Source organism: Pteropus alecto, unplaced genomic scaffold, assembly GCF_000325575.1.
Source record: "Pteropus alecto unplaced genomic scaffold, ASM32557v1 scaffold131, whole genome shotgun sequence".
Classification (NCBI taxonomy): Eukaryota; Metazoa; Chordata; class Mammalia; order Chiroptera; family Pteropodidae; genus Pteropus; species Pteropus alecto.
Genome location: NW_006434709.1, coordinates 6735737 through 6754550, shown reverse-complemented (window position 1 = coordinate 6754550; position 18814 = coordinate 6735737).

Below are 18814 nucleotides of genomic sequence, written 5' to 3'. Positions count from 1 at the left end.
TTTTCCTGAATAATGGTTGTATACTTACTACAATTATTTAAATAGATTAAAATGTAAATTTGGGGACTTCCACTTCCAGGAAAATGGAATAGACATATTTTTCCTTATTATTTCCACTAAGTACAACTAAAAACCCTGGACTAAATTATATACAAAACATAAGAAGATTCCGAAAAAGAGAGAGAAGGCAGATCAGCTGAGGACTTCAAGGCCCCAAAATAGACACAGTGGTGAGCTCCCTGGGTTTTCTTTTTGCCTAACATATCCCAGATTTGGAGCTAAAGAATCCAGCAAACTGGAAATGCCACTGGCAGAGATTTAAAAAAAATTTTAAAAGTGCCCTAACAAAAGCTTGGTCTCTTTAGCCAAAGGAACAAGAAAGGAGCAGCCTTAGGAAGTCAAAACTTTTGGCAATAACCACTCTACCGTAGCCAAACACCACAGAAAACACCGTGGTACCACCTCCACCCACTGAACTAAGAGCCAAATCGGGTGCCTAGAATTCCACTTCATAAGGCCATAATGAGAAGGCCCAACCTCTCAACCAGGTTAGTGTTAGGGCAGGCCAAGTAGGGAGCCAGGATTTCCACCCTGCTGGCTGGTAACATGCCCCCACATCTACCTTAGCAGTGTCAGAAGAAAATACATGGGAAGCTTGAACTTCCACTTCTACCTGGTGGCAACAAGGATCTCCTTTCCTTGGGGGTCAATGGAGGCCGAGTAGGGAACCTGAACTTCTATGGCCATCTGCCAGTAAAAAGGCACCTACTTTTTAGTATCAGGAAGTTAGTGGAAATACAAGGTTTAGATAATATCCAGAGTCTCAGAACATAATATGAAAATGTCCAGGTTTCAATAGAAAATCATTCATCATATCAAGAACCGGAAAGATTTAAAAACATGCAAAAAGATAATTAAGACGCCAAAACTGAGATATTAGAATTACCTAATAAAGATTTTAAATCAACCACGATGAAATGCTTCAGTAAGCAATTACAAACATATTTGGACAAATGAAAAGAAAACAGAAAGTCTTGGAAAGCTCACTGGATGGGCTCAACAACTGAATAAGAGGGGACATAGTAAAGAACCAAAACAACAGAGAAAATGGACTGGGGTAAAAAAGAAAAACAAAAACAGAGCCTCATCAACCTGTGGGACCATAGCAAAAGATCTAACATTTGTATCATTGAAAACCCAGAAAGACAGAAGAGAGTGAAGCTGAAAAACTACTCAAACAATGGCTGAAAATTTACTGAATTTGTAAAGAGAAACAAAACCACAGATTTAAGAAGCCGAAGAAACCCCAAACAAGATAAACCTAAAGAAATCCATGTCAAGACACATCATTATTAAACTTCTGAAAACCAAAAGCAAAGAAAATATCTTGAAAGCAGCCAGAGAGAAACTACACCTTATCTATGGGGGAAAAGCAATTAAAATGACACTGGAACATACAGAGGGGATGGGGGGTTGGGGAGCTGGGATAATGAGGGGAAGGGTTAAAGAAATACAAATTAGTAGTTGAAAGATGGTCACGGGGATGGGGAGCACAACATAGGGAATGCAGTTAGCATTGATATATTGGCTAGGTGGAAAACCAGAGGAGAGAAGGAGCAATTAGGGGGATTGTTTTATAAACTATAAAAATGTCTAACCAATGTACTGTATGCTTGAAATAAATTTTTAAAAAAAGAAAAGAAAATGACATTGGATTTCTCACCAAAAACTACAGAAGCCAAAAAGAAAGTGGCATATTTTTTTCAGGTGCTGAATGAGAAGAACTGTCAACCCCAATAGCGAGCAAAAATGGAAGAGAAATCAAGACAATCTCAGATGAAGGAAAATCAAGAGAATTTGTCACCAGCAGATCTACCTTAATAGGATGACTAGAGGAAATTCTCTAAAGCACACACACACACAAAAAAAAAAATGATAAGAGAACTTTGGAACATCAGAAAAGAACATGGTAAGTAAAAATATGGGTAAATACAATAAGTTTTCCTTATCTTAAAGTTTCTATATTACATCTGAAGGTCAAAGCAGAAATTATAACACTGTCTGATGTGGTTACAAATATATGTAAAGGAAGTATTTAAGACAATTATATATTGCATTCCTGGCATTTCATTTATATTAGAGAAATGAAGACTTATGTTCACACAAAACCTGTACACAAATGTTTATAGTAGCTTTATTCATATTATGTGGACTAATACTCAGCAACAAAAAGGAACAAACTGCCAGTACATGAAACAACATGGATGAATCTGTACAGAGAATTACGCTGAGTAAAAAAAGGTAATAACCTTTTTTTTGAAATGACAAAACCATAGAAATGAAAAACAGATAAGTGGCTGTAGGGAGTTAAGGAAGTGGCAGGAGGAGGTGGGAAGTAGGCGTGGCTACAAAGGGCAATAGGAAGGACTCCTGTGGTGACAGAAATGTTCTGTATTTTTATCAATAACAATATCCTAGTTGTGATATTTTACTATGATTTTGCAAGGTATTACCATTGGAGGAAACTGGGTTGAAGGTACACAGAGAATCTCTCTGTATTTCTTCCAACTGCATGTGAATCTATGATTACCTTAAAAAGTTTAATTAAAAAACATAAATTTGACAGAAGTATGAAAAACAAGACTGACGCCTCTGTTAAGTCAGAAAAATCACTATAATAAACAATCCCCACAATATTCTCATGTATATTTCATTAGCAGTTTTAATGGGACCAGGTATTTCCTGTTATCTATTTCTCTCTCTAGTCTTTCTGTTAGGCTTGTTAACAAAGGTTTCACAACAAAACTCTCATACTAACCCATAAAAGTCTCCTGGTTCTAAAATTCCACCAACAGGTTTCATAGGAAACTAATAAGTTAAAAATGCCTACTTTTTTTCCCCTACAGTACAGAGAAATATAGCCTGTATAACAGCACTTTTGGAGAGAAGGCAACAAAGAATATTTGTAGCTCAATGAATAAGAACAAGTAAAAGGAGAAGGCTTTGCAAGTTTGACCCCTTTTTATGCCTTATAAATGACATACACATTTAGACTAGTAATTCAGACAAACATACTAACTTTTATTATTGGTCAATTCTGCTTACTAAATTAACTTATTTTAAAGAAATCAAACACACTTTAATTATTTTAAGAAAAACTCCATTCAAATACACTATAAAATCCTCTTATCTCCCATATGAATTTTAATAAGAATTAAACTTATATTTTAGATTAAATTTTAATAACATTGCTTTGTCTTAATTTGGATTCCTATTTATAGCTACTTTCTATTTTTAGGAAGTGGTGGTTTTCCATTTATAGTAGCAAATAATTTCCTTTAAAAAACGTTTATTTAAAGAAGTCAATTTAAATAGTACTAAATAGTTAAGTACACAGATACTGCAAAAATCTGAAAATGATATGTGAATGCCCGTATTTGGCTGACACTAGTATATCACATGGCTTGCAAGTATTAGCCCATGTTCTAGTTCTAGCTCTCTTTGAACAAAGCAATCTGTTTCCTCATTTCTAAAAAAGAAGAGACTAAAGTAGAATGAAGAGAATTCTGAAGCTGGAAATATGAGACCATCTGGTCTTAAAATAAGAATTTACAAGTAATGTGTACATAGCACTTATAGATTTAGTCCTATTGCCTCTATATCAAAAGAAACAATTTTTTGCTTAACAAGGAATTAGAATAGGGCTGGCATATAACCACCATTCTATTTTTTTCTTTTCCTTTTTTAACCTTAGAAATGGAATATTTATTTATTTGTTTGTTTATTTATTTTTAATTAAGTTTATTGGGATAACATTGGTTAATACAATTATATAATTTTCAGGTGTACATTATCATTTGACATCTGTATATTCTATTGTGTGTTTACCACTCAAAGTCCAGTTTCCTTCGGCTACCATGTATTTGATTCCCTTTACCCTCCCCCTCCTCCCCCACTCCACTAGTAACCGCTAGTCTATAGTCCATGTCCATGAGTCTCTGTTTGTTTGTCCTGCTCATTTGTTGCTTTTAGGTTTATATTCCACATATAAGTGATATCATGTGATTTCCAACTTTTTCTTTCTGGCTTATTTCACTTAGCATGATTATCTCGAGGTCCATCCATGTTGTCGCAAATGGCAGTATTTCATCTCTTCTAATGGCTGAGTAATATTCCATTGTATATATGTACCACAGCTTCTTTAGCCAATCATCTATCGTAGACACTTCAATTGCTTCTATGTCCTGGCCACTGTGAATAATGCTGCTATGAACATCGGTGTGCAAATATCTTTTCGGATACGGGTTTTCAAGTCTTTGGGGTAAATATCCAGCAGAGGGATTGCTGGATCATATGGTAGATCAATTCTTAGTTTTTTGAGGAACCTCCATACTGTTTTCCATAGTGGCTATACCAATTTGCAGTCCCACCAGCAGTTATAACCACCATTCTGTACTTTCTAGATCCCTTAGCCAAATTAGCCTAGAAAAACAATGTATTTCCAATTATACTTACTCTGCTTTGGTCTCTTAAAAGGCCTGAATTTGGTATATTATATCAGTGATACCAAAGTTTCAATCACAGGAAAACACTCGAACTTGGATCTATTTCTGTATCTAATAATCTAAAACCTATAGTAAAACATTTGAATATTATTGGTTATTTATACGCTTAAATGACTCAATTTAAACAGTTTCCTTAAATTTAAAAAGGCATATAATCAATTATATATAACTGGCATTCTTAAACTACGAACAAAACATGCCATGATAACTATTTCTCTTTGAACTTTTCATTGCAGTCCTAATACATGTTGACAGGTGACTGTTGTAAAAAGTTATTAGAATCTTTATGTCTTCTGAAGAAAGATTCATGCTCTTCAAAATGGTTTAGAATCTTTAACAAAGCCCAGTAGCTAAACAGTGTTCTAGCACTCACTCTCTTCATATATTCTCTATTTTAAAATCTGGATAAGATATAGAATTCTTCAAAATCAATTCTTAAAGGCATGCACCTGAGGACTTGAAGTGGCTATGTACATCAAATTTATTCTAATGCCTCCCTCACCAGCCCCTCCTGTTGGCTAGTAATCAATTAAGTCAGTTGATCAGACCCCCATATATTCAGTCCTATCCCAATGTGATCTAGGCACAAAGAACATGAAATAGCACCATCAAGTCTACCTGAAACTGGGGAAAAATGTTGGAGAAAATCTTCCTAAGATAATAAGGCTGTTTTCTATAAAACATCTACTACTTTGAAGCTCTATTTGATCCTTGAAATTTAAGCATGTTGCTCTATCAGTAAGAATCTTCCCAAGGTAAACAAAATGTTTTTAAAGTAGTATATTCTGGAATAGTGTTATTTTCTGTGTGTGGTGGGAAAACACGAAAAGTTAGTCATAAAATATATAGTAACTTAAAATAGTCTCATTAATTTGACTGACAGAACATTTTGAATCATTCGTTCTTTAGAGTCCAGTGAACTACAATTACTTTCAAATCAAGTCCTCCCTAAAGGAAAGGCTTTGCATAATATATAACTGTCAATTTCATCAAAAGAAGGAAAACTGGGAAATCAATCTTTGTCAAATTGCTCCCTCAACATAACTCATTTTCTTTTATCATTTACGTTGGATACAGCCTTTTGCTTACTATCTACTAAACACAAGTACAAAATTCCTGCCCTAAAAAAAATTAAAAGCAGCAAAACAAACACCAAACAAGGGATGTAGATGTTTACATTAATCTTTTGAACACTTCTATTTTGGTGGGCAAGTAAGTAGGCACAAAAAAGGAAAAATGTGTTAAAATATGAAAATGTTATGATGCTTTACAGTGAGAAATATAATGTGGATTACATATATTACCTCTGATGAAACAGATTTCTATCTACACTAGAGTTCCCCTGTGGCTGATTTCAAAAGACTAAGAAAGAGCTGTTTTGATATATTTGTGGTGGAGCCATTTTATGCAACCAATTTAGTTAATGATTGAAGGGAGGTAAATTTATAGCAGTTTCTTGATAAGAGTGAAAAATTAATCACCTTCTTACTTCTTTCACAATCAGTAGGATTAATAAGCAGCATTTCTCCACAAAAGGAGAGAAGGAATAGGAGAAACAATGGTGTCAGCAGTAAGAGTTTGAGGTTATTACTGTCAGTGTCTTTTAGCTTTCTCAATACACCACTGAAGGAAATGAAAGAAGTCCATGATCTTCTTCCCAAGATACAGGGCACTCCCTGGGCAAATGCCTCCCTTTAGAGTAGCCAAATGACATGCTGATATTCTATGACCTACAATAATAACCTATTTTCATCCTGATAGGAAAAATATTAACATCTTTGCCAGGGATGGTATTTGTTCCTCTAAACTAGGGTTTCTCAACCTTGGCACTACTAACATTTCAACATTATAAAGAGCTGGCTTGTGATTGATTAAAGGAGGTTTTTTTTGGCCTTTATACTCCCTAAAATGCCAGTAGCATCTCTAGTTGGGATGATCAATAATATCTCACCCTCTTTCTTCCTACCCCCTAAACCTATGAGAACCACTGCTCTAAATATTAAATTTGGGATAACAACTTGTTTTTACCGGGGGAATGTGCCCTATTTTTGGCATAGTGCTTGGCACATAATAAGGTATTTAATAAATGTCTGCTTACTAAATCATCATACCGATGCCTAAGCCTTAAAAGGTTATTACTATGCCTTGTGTTAGTGAAGACAACAACTTTAAAAGTAGTTGCAATTCCAGAATTTTATTAGAACTGATAAGAGTGGTTGGGAGTGAAAATGGGAGAACTATCATTGTACTTTGATGGTGATTAATTATTGATATTTCTATGCATTTAAAATATTTTAGTATTGAAACCACCTCTCTCAAGTGGTTGAAGGACAGGAACTGGAGCTGGGGTGGCCATAGCACTAGCTCTAAGGCCAGTGCTGGGTAGCCTGACATTTAGAGAAAGGCTAATCTGTGGAGGCCAGATAGGGAGGAATATCTTCATGACCTAGGAGATCCATACCTAGAAAAATTAAAAGCAGGCTTTAGAAAGCATGGGAGAATCCTTTTAAAGCAAATGGGGTGTCAATCTGAATTAACCTCAGATTAAAGTCTATCGTGCGCTTGCACAGAATGTTAATCAGCAAAGTGCTTTCACATAGATTATTTTATTTGATTCTCATAATAGCCCTATGAATTAAGTAGGAAAGTCTTATTAACTCCATTTTCCAGATAAGGGAACTGAGTACGTCAAAGGCTAATGACTGATTTGAGGCCAAACAGGTAAGTCAAAGGCCAATGACTGATTTGAGGCCAAACAGGTAATATATGGCAGAACTAGAACTGAAACCCGTACATTAACTCATTTAATTTCTATCATGAATATATCAAGTATAATAATTTATCCCCATTTTATAAATGGGGAAATTTAAGTTCCTAGAAGTTAGATAGTCTGAGTTTTCTGATACCACTAATTACACCCCAGACAAGGTTGGGTGGGGCTGCTTCTTAAATAAGACTAAGACCCTATTATAGGACCATTTAGGAGAGAGACTAAAAATAGAAAGTACACCTGTGTAAAATAAACCCTAAACAAGTTACACTCCAGCATAGACTAGCAACAACTATGCAACTATGACTAGTGCTTTTTGAGATTTGAACTTTGTCACTTCCTTTGTCACTTCCTCAATGCTCATTCTATTTGTCAACCCTGTTTCCTGGTAGTGACCAATAATAAAAAGTTCAGTAAATGAAGTAGACTTAGCATGTTTATTTAAAAAATGGGGCGGGGAGAAATGAACCCAAGGGGAAAAGCAGGGTATTACACTAAGGAAAATTCCGAGTACCATCTGGAAGAAAAACTTATTAGAAGTGAGTTCAGACAGCCTAGGGACAAAGGCTGAAACATAACAGCCAAGGAAAAACTGCAGGGCAGTATTCCTGATTGAGAAAGGAGATTTAAGTACAACCGCACCACCCTACCTCCAAAAGATCACTAATCTCCCACGTCTAAAAAACGTACTTTACAACAAATGAGCAGGACAAACAAACAGAGACTCATGGACATCAAATATAGGCTAGTGGTTACCAGAGGACTATAGACTAGTGGTTACTAGTGGAGTGGGGGAAGAGGTAGACGGGGTAAAGGGGGTCAAATATAGGGTTTATGGGGAGGATGAAGTGGGCAAAGGGAATTCAATATATTGTAGCTGAAGGAAATTGGACTTTGGGTGGTAAACACGGAATAGAATATACTGATGTCAAATGTTAATGGGCACCTGAAAAATTATATAATTGTATTAACCAATGTTACTCCAATAAACTTAATTAAAAAAAAAAATAAAATCAGAAAAAAAAAAAAGTACTTTAAAAGAGACAACTAAGGACTAAAACATTTCTGTCCCTGCTCATGCTTGGCCTGTATTCGATTCTTTTATATTACCAAAGTTCCTAAAATGATAATATGCTTCTCAGAAAACAAGACCAGAAAGTCCCCTAGGTTTAACCATTAAAGTCTTAAACAAAAGTCTGCAGAAAGCAGCAAATTCAGTGGGATTAGATACTTATTTGGAACAAAGACATTGGATAAAAGAATATTCATGGGAAATTCTATCATTTTCTAAAGTCAGCATCCAACACTGGCAGTCAACTCATGCTTATGCCACCCTTTTTCCATAGTGGTTCTGTCCTTGTGCCAAGCTCTGTTCTAAGCACTTTACATGTATTAACTGATTTATTCCCCAGAACAACCTCATGAAATAGGAACTATTATAACCCTCATTTTTAGATAAGAAAATTAGGGTTTACAACTCAAACTCTAGCTAGCACCCTGCAACTGCTGAATGTACATGGGGTAGAGGGGGAGGAGAGAACTACGTTGGAAAACTAAATTAAACGACAAACTCCTCCAACTCTTTTCCTATTATAAAGTATTAAAAAAAGAGAGAGAGTTTACCTAAATGCTATTGCCCTAACATGGGAATAAACTTCTATAATACTGACTAACCATTTTAATTTTCTCAGTAATTCAATCAATCATTTAAAATTGGGTTTAAAAGTTCCTTGAAGAAAATTTAAACTAGGAAAAAATGAATAAAATGGATTTTCCCCAACACTTTAAATCTATACCAATCAATGAAATAAAGAAAATGGAACACTGAGTCCATGGTCATCTTTTTACATTCTAGGAGTAAACCATATTAATATTATGCAGGTTATGGGCCTACCCAAAAAAAAGTACAGCGTAAGGATTATTTGAGACAGTTAAATTACTCCCGGAAATAGAATAATCTGGGTTTTCTCTAGTCCTTATAAAACACTAACCAAGTTACATGCATTTAAAAAACGGGCAACAATAATAGTCTCAAAGTATCTTCCCCAAGACATTAATTATACAGGGGACACCAGTAACTTCACAGTGGGAGAGACCTGGCAGATACCATCTTAACTGATCAATGTTAACATATCTGCAGTGAGACATTTTGATATCATGTGATTATGATGCACTGAGGACACATCACTTCCATGGCATGCTGCCCCAAAATGCATAACCCTATATACAGGGTCCTTTGTGGATTACCAAATCTACAAAATCAGCTCTGTAGGCACATGATTTTATCATCCTATAAAATGATTACAATATTTCCCACGCCTCATAGGATTTCTCAGGAGAACTGAATGAGAACAACAAAACTGGATTTAAATTTGGAAGTTGGGCCATCTGCTTGGTTCACTCACTAAATACATAAATCATAGACTTTTGGGTCACTTGAAATTATTCAAACTGTGAGAGGTAAGTCAGTGATTCTCAAGAACCTAATGTAATGTAAAAAAAAATCAAGTATTTGTTAAATGCCTAATACACATTTAGTTAGGTATACAAAGTAGGCCTTAATAATACTTTATTAATTTATGGTGATGCTGCTCCACTACTTAAGATTTAATTATTCTGTCAAAGATTCATCTTTATTTCTCAGTATCTAAACAAGTGTTTACAAGCTCTTCTTTGTAGATAACTTTGATACCATGTAGAAAAATTCTAATTTTCTACTGCTCTTAACATACAACAAATAGAAATAAAATCAAAGGCCTCAAAAATCATTGCAATTAATTTCAAGGTTGAATACTCTATAAATGTTTGATTCTAAACAGGGGAAAAAAGAGTACATCTAAATCAACTAAGATTTTATATACGTATTCCTTGTTCTTACAGGGAGGTTAACTTTAAATCTTTTATAGCCTCATAATTCCATTACAAGTTTTAGTTTTCTCTTTGGTTCATGAAAAGTTCTCAAAAGTAGCAGCTGATCTTTCTTTGACCAAATCATGTTTTCCCCATAAATTTTTATAGCAGTAATTTAGAGACATTGTGTGTAGGAGGCTAAGAACATCTATTTTTTAGCAGAGTGAATATTTTAAATCACTCAGTATGGTATTCCTATTTAACTCTTTTCATCAGCAAAATGGTAAATACATGTGGGAATATTTCTACAAATTTCCTCTCTCCACTCTTGATTATTGTTATATTTTCACATTACAAATACCCTAATTAGGTAAATTGTTATGATCAATTTAAATTTAAGTTATTATGATCATAATTTGCAACTTTTCTTGTCACTAACTTAACTTCCATTTTATACATAATCAAGAGTGAATACTTCTCCCTTACAAAGAGATTAGAAAATGATCAAAAACAAACATATGGTAATGGGCAACATGTAAGTATTTTAGCAAGCAGATTCAGTTTTTCATGAATTTCCTAGAGAAAGAAAAAAAATCTCATTTAAACCTTTTCTTTTAATGAAAATAAAATAATCCAGAAAAAGATACTACTGTTAACTTATCATTGTTCATTTTTTAGCAGAAAGATCACCCATCCCCCATCAATCATCAGATCTAAAATTATTAAATCTCTTCCCATCAGAGAAAGAACAACAAAATATTCAGGTAGAAACACTATTTAAAATCCTTATAAAGAAACACTCTCACTATTAAAAAAAATTCTTACTTTTCCTATCTTGTGAAAATGTTTAAACAGTAAATTGTAGTTATCTCAAAGGCCTAGATTTCTTTGAGAAGACCTCAGAAGATTTATGGTCAAATAAACTAGATTCTGGAGAAACTGTCAATAGCTAACCAAAATACCATGATAGTATCATGATTCTAGCTACCAATCTCCTTCATAGAGCAACGACTGTCAAATTTAATAATTCAAAAGAAAACAATGGACAACATTAACTTCTAAGGCATGTAAAACTAAATATTGTAGCTTGGACTGGGAAAATAGTACAAATGAAGAATTTTCCAATTTCTGTCAACAGGCAATTAACACTTACAGTTATTTTTCTTACGCTTTCTTTAAGGCTGATGGGAGGTGAGAGTAACAGTATAAAGTCTCTCTAAAAACACAAAAAGCCTGGGAGCTTGAGATTTAGTCAACCTTTTCCCTAAAAGGGAAGGAAATGTAATTCATACATAATATACTTCTAAAACTGTGGGAAAAAATGTGAAACGATTAAATATAAACAATCTGATTATGACTTGAATCATTCTTTTACAAACTTACCTTTAACCTGAAGGACTGAAAATGTGACACTTAAAATTAAGCCAGAGAACAGCTACCTCTATTCCACAGCTATCACCAGAAGCTACACCACCTTCTCACCAGAGGATAAAATCTAGACAGTATTAAAGCATCTCTCAATTACACTTGGAATCACACACTGAATAGCTGTCTGCTCAGTGTTCTTTCACTTAAGCACCTCATAATGTGTGTGGGTGAGCCTGTGTTACGCAAAATAGGTTAAGCACTATATAATTCCAGATTCTATTGGCTGAAGTGAGAATTCACTTCTCCCTCATCTCCTCCGTAAGGAAGTCTGTGGCCCAAAGGGGAAGAAACGGAAGTAAATGGGAAACACAGAACAATTTTTAACACAGGCTTATTTTCAAGTTATGGAATAAGGTACTTCAAAAGGGAGAATTCTATTTCTTAAAGGGCTGACTGAATTAACTATATAAATGCTCTAAAATGTCAGAAGTATAACTGAGATACTATACCTTTTCATGACATGTAACAGACTATTTTAACAGATTGAGTATTATACTCAATCTGTTAAGGAACACTCCATTTAAAACAAGAATCAATAATTCATATGTGAAGAAAGAATGCCTTATTAGCAGTATCAAATCAGATTTTTTTGGTTTTGTTATCAACACTATATTATCCCAGGCATAAGAACAGGTGAAAATTCAATCACATTTTCAACTGATCATGGTTGTTTATTTCCAGCTTTATACTTTAAAAATAAATCAGATTCATTTGGTGCTCATGAACATGGAGAAATGACAGCAGTACCCAGAGGTGAGATGGGATTGTACAAGCTTCGTCAAATAGCTATTGAAGGCACCATACTTATCGACCTTAGCTGCTCTCTTAGATTACCCTACCTGTAAATTCATTTGAGGAGTTACTGCCTGCTATACTTTCTCTTACTGCCATACCTTGTCTTAAGAAATGTTTTCTTATGGTGAAAGGCTGTGCAAGGAACTAATCTATTCCTTGACACAACCAGAGGTGAGCCTGCTTTATACTTAATTATATTCGAGATTTTTTTAAAGCATGCTAAATTAAGTCAGAGTAAATGCTGGTTCATACTGTTCAATAAGTTGCATACACAAACTTATACATACTATCCACCTATTATGCTGATATTCACAACTTGAGTCTAGGGGCCGATATTCTCTTATATAAAAATACTTTTGGTGGTCCTAAGTCTAATAATACTTTGTCACTTAATGCCTTGGCACAAGATGAACCACCCTGTACTTTATAGCAGCAAGTTTACTTCTGCTGCTTCCCAGCATTCCACAACTGTGTCATATCCCTCCCCCAACTCCCCCCAAAGCTGTTCTTCAATAAATCTGCATAACATTTCTTTTGCTTCTGTTAGCAGCAGGCCCACATAGGTTACTGTGACATAAATCTGCTCAGGTATCCTACTTTTGTCCAATATAGATACACATCCAGTCCAGGAAACATCTTTACAAATGATCTGGACATAGTCTAAGATTTTGCTCTTTGGTGAGCCTGCCTTGTCATGTGATATTAGGCTAATGAAATTGCTCAAGAAGCCGGACATGACAGGTCCAGTACTCATGCTAAATAGAATGCAGTTGTGATGGACTCTTTGTGCCACAACAAATACTAAACAGAATGGAGATGTGACTGACCCTCTATTCCACAAAACCTTTAGACCAACATATTGACTCTCTTATTGTGGGAATATATTTCTTGCTCAACTCCTAGGGCAACCGAAGTATTTACAGCCCATACGCTATCATCATAAACTACTTCAACAATTGAAAGAGCATTAAGAATATAAAAACTCCTTATGTATTTTGAGCTCTGTATTTATACAAAACAGTCTGAGGGAATATATTTTTCTTAAAGAGCTCTAACAAGACATTAAAAACAAAACCTCTATATATTTCCTCAGTATGATGAACTATTTTTATAACAGGACAGAGACTCATACTTATAAGGGAAAGAAAGGCTAGAATTAAATTTTTAAACTTTTCTTTCCCAATCTGAATTATGACTTTTTTTTCGGTAAAGAAACTTTCCTTTTGCTTTTCACATTGCTTTATTTACAATGATGTTTGATTAATAACATCAGGAAGGCCACGTCAAATACAAAAACAAAACTGTTTCTTGGCTAGTGAGAAGTTATCAAACTTTGGCAAATGAACCTGAATCTAAATGACCTTTACCCTACTTTCCATATCTGGCACGGCTTACAGGTGTCTTAAAACTTCCTTGTCTTCATGTACAATGCCTGGACTTTTGGCAATAATCTCAGTTAAGGTCAGAGACCAATGATAAACTCCCAATACTCTGAAAATGTTTAAAAATCATTCCAGAAAAAAAAACCTATACAAAACAAAGTGCACTTACCTTACAATTTCTATGCCTTTTAAGATCCTTTTCTTATTTTTTTAGTTGAAGCCTAAGGTTTTGATTTCACCTTTGTACACACCTGACCTCTGAGAGCTTTGCTTCTTCTTTAATGATCTCTGAATACTTCCAAGGATGCAATGAAGAACTCATTCCACACAGTCCCTTTGTTTCTAGCCACACCCACAGCTGCTGTGTAAATTATTTCGTCCTTTACTTCCACCTCACTGATGACACTTAGGTCATGTTCCTCTAACCCATAGGCAAACTCATATAGATGGCATTTGTTATTCTACAGTAAGTCTTTACGAATATCCACATGTGCCCAGTTTTTTACTTGCCAAATCCATGTAACTACAATCCTTTTGAGGAAAGGTACAGTGCAGCCTAAGATTTTTCAACAAGGCATAACTCTTCCTTGTTGGAGGTAGGAAGAAGAAAAAAAACTCATTGGTTTTACTGCATTATACAATGACATTTTAAAGCTGAAAAGAATCTTAAAGACTATCCTCTTCTTGTTCAGTTTTCTTTTCAACTCCCTCATTTTATAGACGAGTAGAAAGTTATATCTAGGGAGGGTAAGTGACTTGATGAAGGGCATTGGGCTAAGTAGTGGAGCTAGCTAACAAATCTTTTATTTTTATGTCAGTTTTTTTCATTAGTTTTTTTTTGGAGGCAGTACTACAAATGCTAAAAAACAAAGCAGATAATATTTGCATAATATTTACCTTATATTATGTAAATATTATCACATAGATGGCCAAATATTCACCTTCAGCTCTAGTCTTTACACTGTGTTGTTAAAATTTTATACTACAAGAAAAAAGCTGAAAACTAGACAAATAAAAATGATGACAGGCATATTATGGAGATTTGTTTCTTTTGGCACAATAGAATTAGCTGTTCACACTTGCACTTTGTGGACTTTGCTACAAATAGGAAACCACTAAAAAAAAACAAAAAAAAAAAAAAAAAGTAAATATCGATGGTACTGCCACAGAGGACCCACATAATGGGAAATTTAACTTTGGGTGGTGAACACATAATGCAATCTACAGATGATGTATATAGAATTTTACACTAGAATTCTATATAATTTTATTAACTAATGCCACCCTAGTAAATTTAATTTAAAAAAAAGAAAAAAATCAGTTCATTGTAAACAAAAAGTATGACAACAATGATCAATTTCTCCATATATCTGGACAATGGAGAAAATGTCTTTATAATATTTTGTTCAACAGTGGATAGACTACCAAGCAAGATAAGAAAAAACATTCCCTTAAGCATATTAATTTGCGAAAATCCAGGCTGTTACAACATAATCTTTTTGCTGATATTTATTGAACTACAATAAAACAAGGGAGAACAAAAGCACAAACCTATCGAATACCAAGCCATCAAGAAGTTGATGTGAAAACATCTTTAAGAGGCACAATTCTGTATAAATATTGGGAGATTACGCTTTAATAGATTACGAGATCATAGAGATATTTCTTAAACAACATTCGGTCAAGTTTTTTAACATTGATGAATATAATATGGCTTGAATTGGAAATCGATGTCTTCTAGAATTTTGTTCTGTTAAAAATATATTCATTTAACGCTATTTTAATTGTTTTTTTTACTTCCAATAAGACTTTGACTGCAACAACTTCCATTCTGCTAACTACAGTTCTTTTCCCTGTTGTCAAAGGATTACTGTACTTAAAACTGGAACCTAGAAAATCTAGGTTATTGCCTCAGCTAACATTTCAAAGTAAGAATTTAGTTTCTCCTGACTACGTTTGTTAGGACTGACCACTCGACAGGAATGGATTCTTTTTTTTGAACTAGCTCTTCACGTTAATTTATCTTTTTTTTCCAGTTAGTCACCTCAGATAAAACAGGCTCTTCCCATTCACATAATTTAGAATCTATATTCTATACTCTAGATACCTGAAAAGAAGGAACACTATTAAATTGAGTTGCCTTGTAATTTCAGCTCAGGCTAAGACTGAATAGATGAAAAACAATCAGTTTTCTTTATAATACTGCCTTAAAATGAAATTTCTAAAATTGATGTTATAAGAGCTTAGGGGATAAGGAACGACTTTCTGATTGGAAAAGGTATATAAAATGGTTCTTGAAATATTAAAATATTTTACAGTTAAGTAGTAAACATACATAGATTGCCTACAATGGGTCAGGTACTGTGCTACGAGTTATAGATACAAAAATTAAGTGAGAAATATTCCTATCTTAACAGAGCTATTAAAATTAGAAAAAAACTTTCCCCCTATTTTTCTAAGATTTCCTGTTTTTAATATATGTCTTTTAAGTAAAGTTATACATGATACACTTGTTTTTAGAAGTGATCAGATTTGCAAATGTACTTTTCCAAAGTACTAATACAATTTTAACTAGCATCAACATTTCTTTTTCTGTCCCACTAGAGAAAAAAAAATTTTTTTTTAAACAGGACCTCGAAATGTCCTAAAATTTTACATTTTTAGCCAAAGTTACAGACCGAGTTGAACTAATGTGACATCTATAATGAGTTTTAAAAAATTCTTAATTTGCTTCGATTGTTATCTTTAATTATTTGTCTTAATTATGTCTCCTGACTTTACTGGAGTTTTATTGTAGAATATATGATAGTATGTTTAGATTTCTACACATATCTTTGAATTCCATTTAGCTGATAATTCTCAGCAAGAATCTCCTCTATTAATATTTTCACATACTAACATTTGTCAAAGCAGTGGGTTTAATCATGTAAGCTAACATGATTATTTTTCATAATAGAAATAAACAAGATTCTAATTGACAAATTATTGTTCTTTCACTTTGAGGCCCTGACATCGATATAAAAGTTCTGATATTTGGATCTGTAAGTTTGGCGGCGTTTTTGTTGTTGTTGTTTTACACCTTTGACCAAAGAGTATCACTGTGTTTACTGAGCCAAGTATCTACAAGGACAAATAGCAAAGCTTCCTATTCATTCTAGCTAAATCAATTAGGTTATTCACACATTTATTGAATACTTGCCAAAAGCCCTTTTTTTGGTACCAGTAAAAAGCCATATTATAATAAAGGTTTATTTTGTTTTGGAAAAAAGCCAGGGTCCTCAAATTCACTGTGTTAACTTTGCAACTCTTGCTTCACTTGCCTTCAAAATTGTGTAGGTGGAGGAAAGAAACCAAGACATTCAGAACAAAATGTGAAGTCAAGGGAAATTTTTAGACAGCAATAAATTGTGAAAATGACTTAAACTCACTGTTAGAACAATCTTTTATAGAGAAACATAAATGTAGGCACTTTAATATACCTTTGACATTCGATGAAAAAATACTAGGCTCAGAATACCATAAATTCAGATCTTATTTGTTTAAGCTAATTTGGGCTCATTTTCATATAAATAATACCTCAATAAACTGTAATTAAAATCATATTTGACTAGGTTTTGTATAATTGCTATTCTTAATAACTCATGAAATATATTATTCCTTTTATGATTATAAAAATGTTCTTCAGACTATAAATTTTCGAAGACCACTCAAAGTCACACTGCATTTTGGAAAATCCACTTTAAGTAAACCATACTATATCTGTGAAACTCACTAATACCTATATAAAAACCAAACAAATAAATACATTGCTGATTCTAAAAGATGCAGAATACAGTCTACTTGCTAATATTGCTGTTCTATATACAGTCACAGGAACTTAATGACTCTAATGTTAGGTTAACCTAGCACCATCTAAGGCAATGTACAGACTATTAAGTTTTTATTTAAATCATTACTTACCTCCCTAGAAACAATGTAATTTTTGTTAGAAATGATTCTCCACTCTTATACTACCAAGAATTATTGTAGTGGCTAAAACGGAAAGCTCCCCATTTGACATGTCCCAATAAGCTCCATTACTTCTGATTTTTATATTTTAAACCATATGTCTTTTGGATCCACCATAATTGAAATTCTTTCCAACTTTTTCTCAAATTTAAAGTGACATGGCTATCCCTGTCTATGTTACATTTATCACTGAATATATAATAAATGCTCAGTAAACAATTGTTTTAATGTTGTCATTACTTACCTGTAAAATAATCTAAGGTTTCAAGATCCATTTTACATAACTTTTCCAATTAGGAAGTCCCCTTAAACTCTATATCCAGCTTTGTAATATAGTTATGTATGACCTTGTGCTATCTTCTATTAAAGCTGAAAACTCTCTAAAGGATAAACTTTGTCTTGATCATTTTGCAGCACTTAATAATAAAGGAAAAAAAGATGTTAAATATGTTTAAGTTATATCTTATGGAGTCTGCACTTTAATTTGGTGGATGATAAAGCATAAATATTTCTATGGTATCAAGAAATTTAAAAGAAAATATTAAAATTTTCTAAAGACTGTAGAATGTTAAAACATTATGGGGATGAGCATAGTCATTCATATGTATAGTAATGTAACATAAGAAAGAAAGGTGCTATCTAAATGATTACATAAGAGACTGGAATGTAAGTATCATTTTCCACTTCCTTTTATATTTTGGGGGTTAGAAAGGAAGAGTAACCACACAAGGGGTATCTTATTATCCTTTTCAGTAAAAATTGAGTTTTCCTTTTCAGACTAAAATCAGTCATAGAAATCAATACATAAAGCCTTTGCTAGTGTCTTCCATCACTCCTTACTCCTAACTCCAACTCTCCCCAAGATCCTGAGTTTCTCTAGAACAGAACCTTAGTATGTCATGATTATGAATTTCTTGATCCAATGTCCCAGTCTGCTCAAGGCCTTGAAGTGTTAACCTAGAAGAACGTTAATCTATAAAGACACTGCCTTATATCACAAGAACTATCAATAAATT